This window comes from Drosophila persimilis, unplaced genomic scaffold (genome assembly GCF_003286085.1).
Source record: "Drosophila persimilis strain 14011-0111.01,24,50 unplaced genomic scaffold, DperRS2 tig00000002-arrow-pilon, whole genome shotgun sequence".
In the NCBI taxonomy this organism is placed as follows: Eukaryota; Metazoa; Arthropoda; class Insecta; order Diptera; family Drosophilidae; genus Drosophila; species Drosophila persimilis.
The window spans coordinates 9,742,339-9,750,956 of record NW_020825289.1 but is presented as its reverse complement, the minus strand read 5'-3'; the positions used below and the strand labels follow the sequence as shown (position 1 = coordinate 9,750,956).

The 8,618-nt window shown below is 43.5% G+C and overlaps 1 non-coding gene across 1 annotated transcript; it reads right to left on the bottom strand.

The window, feature by feature from the left end:
• Positions 1 to 7,016: 7,016 nt before the first annotated feature.
• Trnag-gcc lies at positions 7,017 to 7,087 on the bottom strand. The gene has a single exon. It is a non-coding gene; the product is annotated as a tRNA-Gly (tRNA).
• Between the last annotated feature and the right edge of the window lie 1,531 nt (positions 7,088 to 8,618).

The following is an 8,618-nucleotide window of genomic DNA, read 5'->3' as shown; positions in this document are numbered from 1 at the left end:
TCCCTCCATTTTGTGATATGGACTGAAAAATTCTAAGAAAATTGCTTGGCTGGAAAAGTGAGTGGGCCTTTGGTTCGTTCGTTTATCTTTATCTGCACTGGAAAGCGTATGAGAAATCATAAATAAATATACCTATGTACCCACTCGTATGAGGAGAATATTCTGGAAATGACTTCCGGCACACACTCTCCCCCCCTCCGGACTTTCCAACTTTTGTTTTGACTGGGTAGCATTTTGTGTGCGTGTCACACTGCCTGTTAGTGTGTGTGTGTGTGTGTGTGCGTGGGTGGGTGTTTGTGTGCGTGCTCTTTTAATTGTAGTTCCCTCAGGGCCTTTTGACTTTCAATGTTTTATCTGCATGCCATATTATAATTCACTACGAAAACGACATGCTTACGGCCGTCCTTCAGGGCCTCTTTGAGAGCGTAGCCGTAGCCGTGGCCGTAGCCAGTCGTCCAAGCAATGTCAAGTGTTACTCATGCCAAGCTCTCTCCTTTGATTCCACCTCGTCTTTCACCTCCCCCTCCCTCCTGCCGCTACACTTACACTTACCCTTCCACTGCCACGGCCAGTTCCTGTACGACCGACCATGTTGCTCTGCTAGCGTGCCGCTTGGCTCATTCATTATTCATTTTATACTTTCTACTTTCTACTTTTCACTTTTTACCGTCTTCGTTGGCTGCTCTAGCTCTACTATTGTACACATGCTCATACATATGTTGTGTTCCACAATTGTGCAAGGATTTATGTCCTGAGCCTTTAAAGTTAATTGTTATGAGTGGTGGGCGCCAGACCCGAAAAAGGGTTTCCGCACACCCACTGGGGACCCATTGGGTAGTAAATGAAACTGTTTATTAATCTTTTCTACGTGTGTGTGTGTGTCGTTTAATCTTTGGGTCATATCAAAAGGGACAACGTCCCAGGTTTCCATTATGCAATTGCTTCTTTGGGCTGAGAGAAGTTTATGAAATTTTGCGATGGACTGAGCGGGACTCGAAGGTGAGCCAAAGGTACAGTTTACGGCCTACATAGTATAGTAATATTTAAACTATGAAGGTCACTTCGTGATCCCTTCTCACTGGATTACTGTGTTGCTAGACTTGCTCAGATGGGCATTTCATTGATTACCTTTTGCCGTATTTTAATGGGCGGCAAGGGGAAGTGAGAGAGAAGAGAAAACTGATAGAAATCTGACTTGATTTATTTACTATATAAGTACTTTACTGAATGTATTGTTACGTTTAGTATCCGCTTTCATCTCGAACAGCTCGAAGATCCAATTCGTTTCGCTCTGCATTGGTCGCCTGAATGGCCTCCACCAGGGTCTTCGGGTCGCCGATCTTTTCTGCATCGTCTCTTTGTGCTGGAGATCCGTGTTGGTGATTTCTAGACGCTCCTTCAGCTCCCTGATGGCCTCCTGGGTGCCGCCGCTGCCAGGCCGACAAGGCTTTACGTGTTGTTCCGTACAGCTCCGAGCCGAGACTGGATATTAGAACAATAGTCAGCCAACTTAATCTCCATTCGTTACAGTATCTGTGTAACGCCTACGTAGACAACTTTTTCATGAATAAAATCTCACTTGAATGCCGCGCCTTAGCCACTCAACATGGCCAAACTTTCGGCGGCTTTGCAATCTGGCAATAAATTACAACTCCTAATGCTTCTAAAGCAGATCTTGCCGCAAGGCGGAGAGGGGGTGTTTGTGTACTGGTGAGGGGGAATGGTAGTGTAGGGGAAATTCCTAGGGCCTCGTATAGCAAGCAAAAAACAAACCGAAAGGAAATCATTTGTTTATATTTTCTCAATTAAAATAATTAAATACCAAATAAATGTGCTCGAAAGACAACAACAAAAAATATAGTTACCTGTGAGTGGCGTACAAAATGGCCGAAAATAGATTTTTAGAGAAATGCCCAAAGCATGTGCTCGATTTAAGTCGTTTTCCAAGTAGCTTTGTTTAGATTTGTTTTAATTGAAATTATGTATATTCGTAGTGCAAAAGAAAAGCTGTTGCTCGGGATTTTCCATTTCCCAGAGACAGATTTCCAGGAAATATTGTACACATATAATATACATACATAGTAATAAATATAATATATGTATGTACATATTGTGTATAAATAAAGAACACTTTCAATACCGAGAATGTGTAAATTTGTTAATGGGATTTTGTGGGGTCCCCATGAATAAAACATTAACTGAATCAAATGTGCAATCAAAATGAAAGAATTTCCCCAAATTTGCCATGCAAATATACGTAAGTCAGTAGGGCAATACGGCCAGGGTTCAGAGGGGGAATCTGAGGTCTGAGTGTGGCAATGGCTACGCTGCCACTTCAAATGCAGCCACAGACCGACGGCTCAAATAAATTTTCCAAAAATTTATCGTACCCCACACTCACAGACACACACACAGACGCCAAGAGTGGTAAATATTTGCAAAGGAACGAAAAAATAAAGTCAAGCAGGTTCTGTTTTTCAGTTGCTGTTCTGAAAAGCGATTTCTCCCAACTTTTGGGATTGGAATATTTTGCATACTGTTTTGATTATTGATTGTGGAGGTTTTGTGCTTGGGAATGGTTTACTAATCGCCATTGCCGGTAAGTGATAGCCATGGGTATCCCTCGACTGAACGTATCCTTCAAATCAAAGGAAGAGACCACCTAGTCCACAAACTCAACTACGATATGGCTTTGGCTTCTTCTTCTCAGCTATTCCAGAAGGGCACTCCAAACGCCGACTTACCCTGGCCTTGACTTCTCCCCCACATCTCATACTCCTTCAGCTGCTTTTGGTATTCTGGTCGCCGCCTTATCTGCTCCGAGAAAACTTATTTTCAGTTCGTGGAAAGTGCGGCAGAGTGGCGGAGGGCAGCCCCAAAGCTTTATTTATTTGTGTTTACATTGCATTAAACAGCTTGCAATCAGAGGAGCACGAAAAATCACTAATATCAAATTCGGCTTAATTAATTCGAAGTGCACACATCACTGGGGACGTCGCTTCCGATGTGGGATGCCTCGCCAGAGGCTGGGCGGCAGATAAGTGGATAGATAAGTAATAGGCAAATCGTGAGATTTACTCAAATTACCTCTGCCCCGGCAGAAGTCTGATCTCAAAGGGGGGCAGTGGCGCCTCCTCTTCCTCCGCCCTTCGGGTAATTGGAGTTGCAGGCGGCCGCCGGGACTGTGGCCCGGACTAAGGCTTTGCTTAAGATAATTGCTTTTTCCTTAATTAGGGGGCCATTGTGTGGATGTGTCTGCTCTGTCTGCCTACTCGTGTTTGTCTGTGATAATTATAAATGAATGCGATTGACAGCCAGCCGAACGAAAGGGGAGAGGAGGGCTAAGAGGGTGGGGAGGGGTTAAAGAAGTACCCTGAAAAATTGATTTGAGAATTTATCACATATTTCTGGCCGTTTTGATGCGTTCGAGACACGCAATCATCCAAAGGGTGGGCGAAGTACGAGGAGATAAAGGACATAAATCAAAACTGTTTGCCTTTGCCGCTCTCCCACCTACAAACTACATTTTTATTTTTGCTTTGCCTTTGTGTAAGTGTGTGTTGACATTTGCAATTGGCTGTGGGCTCACACATGACGGTGCACGCAATCGATGGGCCCCTTCCATATCCTTCTTTTTATCCCATCCGTGACAGCAGCAGTAAAATTTGTTACGTTTTCATACACGTGCCACTCCATTTAGGTGATGATCTGCTATGTTACCTCGTTATATTCAGTAAAAATAATCTTTTGGTTGGTCAAAAGTATAACTGTTAATCAATATGGGAGCTGCTGCCAAAAGAAATACCAGTGACGTCACGGAAAATTAAGGCAGGAGAGTATAAGGTTGCTGGGCAGTGCTCGAACGGAACTCATTCATCTGATCAGGCATGATAGTAATGGAATATGTACTGCCTTTTATTCATCTCAAAAACCCGATAATTCACAGTCACGTGGCCAGACCCATAAGGTCCCACGGCACAGAGTGGCCGCAGCGGGATGATGTGCAACACAAACTGCTGGTGATGAGGTGCAACATTTGCTTTAAAGAGTTGGAGACCCACCCCGAAATTACGCCAAGCCATCAAAGGATGCCTTCCTCTATCCAATCGGGAAGAGTGAAATGTTTCCCGAGGTGCAAGCGAATGGTTAGTTTTCCTCCTTTCTTTGCCTACACGGGCTGCCACACTCTGGTGCCGCAGATTTGGCCCCTCTGAAGTCCCTTTAAAACTCAGATAAATTTGATCTAAATTGGACCACTATGTGTATCTCCTAATGGCTGCCATGTGAACGATCTATCTGAAAGGGTATCGCAATCTACGACCCCGAAAATCGTCGTTTACCCTTCCTCCTTCCCCCTTTCTCCCCCTTTCTCCTCATGCTTCAGTGTTTGAGTGTTGCGCGTGCACTCGCAATTTGTGTTTGAGTGATGATTGAAAGGGGTGGGTGGGGGTTAGGGCAGGGGGAGAGTGTGCATCGTAAATGTTGCAAAAGTGGCAAATGCAAATATGCCCCTATTTGTAACTGGATTTGTTCGAAAGCCACAAACAGACTGCATTCTATTTGCGGAATTTTATTTGTGTGACAGTTTTTGGAATTAACCGACATTTCTATTGCATTTTATTGGGGGAACTGAAGTAAATAATGGTAACAGTGCGGTTTAGAAATGTTTTCGTTCTAAACTATAACCCCAAAGGCCTGATGATGTAAGGGCATCAAAGACTGTATGGAAATCTGCACGGATTTGCTTCGTTTGCCAGCACCGGAGACAGCTATGCCACAGGACTATCCAAATGATTTCAATTTACATATTTCTCTGTCTTAATCTGTGCTGCCTTATACCATCCGGCTGCTAGCTTCCTCTGGGAACCCTCTGAATCCTCTGGCACTCGAACAATTACAAATGGAAGCATAAGCTGCTCTCAAATTACCATCAAAGTGATAGACATTCGACATGGATCCCTTTCCTTGTCGGTGGCTTTGGTTTGTTGGATTTTCCAGCTCTACAGATCTCCTCCACAGCTTTTTTGTGGAAGTCGTTTTGGCATGCAAATGGGAAGCATTTGCTTTGTCCTTGCGGCCGCAGGCTATTGGCGTAGTCAAGGATATGCATGCCAGAACATCAGTGACTCTCCATTTCTCTGACTGTTGGCTCCCCCACTTCTGTCAGAGATTGATTTCACGTCTGTAATTGCAGCAGAATCGACATGGCCCAGACAGATACGAACGAATATGTGTGGACCAGTCATCATCCAATCCATTGTGGCTTCTTCAGGCAACCATATTTCACATACTTCTATGGTCACGAGTAGCCCTATAAGTTCCGCACTAAGCCCTGCCGCATCATCCGTGTCGGAGTGGACAATGGCCTAGGGCATTCAGGGAAGCCCTTAATGTCCCTGGCTTAGTCGGAGTGCCAAATAAGTTAACAATGGACCACGAAGTGGTAGAGCGGGACTGGCCAGGACATGGCCAAGACTCTTCTTGGCAAACAGTCACCATTTAAATGAAATGTGTCCGACCCTGTCGATGACTGAAAACCAGCTGCAGTTTATTGGCACACGCCCCGCACGACCCCCCAACCCCCATAATTTGGGTGTCATGTTGCATGCAACACTTTTGGCAAATTGCTGGCACTTAATACCCCATTAAAGCCAAATAAAGTTGGGGGAAAACAAAAAACAGCAACGATCAGCGAAAACGGGAAAAGTTGAAGGATTAAATTCATGAAAATGAATTGGGAAAAAGCTAAATGAATATTCCAGTCGGAGAGCAGAGCAAGAGTGGTGTGGCAACTGCTTTCTAGCACGTATTTATCCAGCGCAATTTGCAACTTAAAGCACTGACACCGCGTCGTATGCGTAATATCCGCATAAAGTGTAATTTAGCCGCCACCTTGGCTTCTGTCTCCTGTGCCGCACATTTTACCGCCAGTACACCCTCCGGCCCCCCTCCCCATCATCACGTGTGGCAGGATGCAGAGCTCTAAATATTTATGCCAAAGAAATGGCGAACGTTGGAGGAATGCCGAAGAAGGGATGCTTCTGATGCTGTTCCTCCTCCTGCTCCTGCAGCTGCTGCTTCAGCTCCTCTTGGTGATGTTGATGATGATGATGTGGCTGTGGATGTGGCAGCCGCAACATGCTTCCTCAAATATTTACAGACAGTAAGTTAGTTAGTGTTCGAGGGCCAGACCAAGGCGAGAACTTTGCCAATGCATCTTGAAGACCCTTGCCAAATTATTCCATTTTTGCGCCCTCTTTTCGAAAAACTTTTCGATAATTTGCAAGTTGCGCGGCAATCGATGGGTTTGTGCAAAGTTTGTGCTGAAAGTACTCTGTATCTTTTGTTATTCTTCCTTTCCCCCCCAACCTCTTGTCACCCTCTCTTGCACTGAATAATGAATACATTTCATCATTGTCGCAGCGCTTAGGGCATAAATTAAAATTATAAGCGAGCGGCTAGCGTTGCGCGACGGGCGTTAAAAAAAACTACTGAATGGGCAACGTGGCGTATGATTAATGCAATGATAAAGCAAACTTACCCCGCCCCTCGGACACTGCCACTTAATGAAGGCCAACATTTTGTGCCACTTCTTCCAGACACTCGCCCACTCGTTCCTTCTCCCCTTCTCCCCTTTTCCTCTTCTCTCTTTTTCTATGCCAGCGGCAGACGGAGCGTATGAGTAATCTAGCTTTCGTGTAGAACATAACATAAAATCTGATGGATTTTTGTTTCATTATTTAAACAACAACAAGAAAAACAAATGGTTTTTATAATATTAATTTGGTTTAATGGAAATACGGACCGACCAGACACTTTTTGTGAGGGCTGTATAAACTTTGGTCGATAAAGGGAATCAACAAAAGGCGGTAAAGTGTACGACAAGGGCTAGGGTGTATGGACTTTGGGAAAGGTTTGTGGGGCCAATCAATGAATAAAAGGGAGGGCATATGTGAAAACGACTTAAAATATACGGAAAATATGTTTGGAAATACTGAACAAAAAAGTCAATGTCTTGCATCGGCCGGGAATCGAACCCGGGCCGCCCGCGTGGCAGGCGAGCATTCTACCACTGAACCACCGATGCTTGGTGACATTCCCATAACACTCAAGATGGGGTTCCGAAAAAGGTAATCTAATCTAAAGAAAACCAAGACAAAAGTAGGTTCTTCCTTTATCTAGAGGGTATCCGGGTGTTCCCAATCGAAAATCTTTCCAGTAAAGACATTATTCTTTAATTCTGCCATAAATTGCTTACAAAATATTGTTTATATTTCTAAAGTATGTTGGAATAACAAAAATAATGACTGCTTCGAAGAGTGGGAGAATTGGGTACCAATGTTTTTATATTTTGAATTTAATAGAATAGCCAACACACAACAAATACACGAAGAGAACTCAATTTCGAAACGGAAGGTGGGTGTGGATGAATGGATGGGATAGATGGGATAGAAAGATGGATGGCTATGCGGCATATCTCATTTACTAGTTTATTGAGCACTTTATGGAGGAAACGATTTCGCGCCGTCGCTGGCAGATGAATTTCTATATTGTTTCCCAGGGTTTTCCCCCCTGGGGAATAGGGAACAGAAATGGGAAAACTTCGCCTCCCTTTTCAATAGCCAATTAAAAGCTTAGGGGTGGCCACTCCCTGCTGCCCCACTGCCCTTGCGGCCACTTGTAGGACTCATAAAATATGCACGGACAGGCGCCAGCTCTCACTGTCCATTGTTTGTATTTCCGCAACAGAGTCTGCCCGGGATTCCTGTTCGAGGATTATGGAAAATTTTTGCTGCTTTTAGCTTTCATTTACATGAGCAAACTGGATATTTAAATCGAAAGCAGCAGCCAGGAAATCTTTGTGGAAAGTTGCGTTGTTTTTGCTAAAAATACCCCACTCCACGCATTTAGCCGGACTATTTTCCCTGGCTAAGATTATTTTTAATTACATTTTCCAAGTACTTCCAGAAGCATTTTAATTGTGGATCAAAGCTCATTTCAAATGAAAATCTCTCCAAATTGTAAACAGCTCTCTGACAACTTTTAATTTGGCTTAAAATGTTGGCAAAATAATTTATGAAAATTTAGATAATAAATATCGTTTGAAATGTGCCAGATCTGCGCGGTTAGTGCTGATGACACACACACACACACACTGGACACACACAAGAGCGTGTGCGGCTGCAGATACAAAAATGTATCTCCGACAAGCATGTATCCTGTGCATTGGAAATGGTTTCCATTAAGCGTAATGCGGGCTGTCAGTTCGTTGAATTTTAAATTGCCTAATGGAGTGGAAGATTTTAATTGGCGTGAGGAACGTACATATCTCTCAAATCTAATTGTTTCCCATTCCCTACTGTGGATTATCAAACGTTTCGTTTCGATTTTCCTGCAACTCCCATTCAAACTTCCATTCCAATTTGGCTTAACTTCACTTTAACTTTATTACATTCCCATTTTATTATCATGCCATTGCAACTTAATCCGTATCATTGATTTTCATGGAATGGAATTTTAGTTGGGCTGCAGTTGAACTTTTCAACTAAACTTTATCTGAATAATTAATTCATTATGATGGTTTGCTGAATACCATTAAATTCCGTTTTGATTGAATA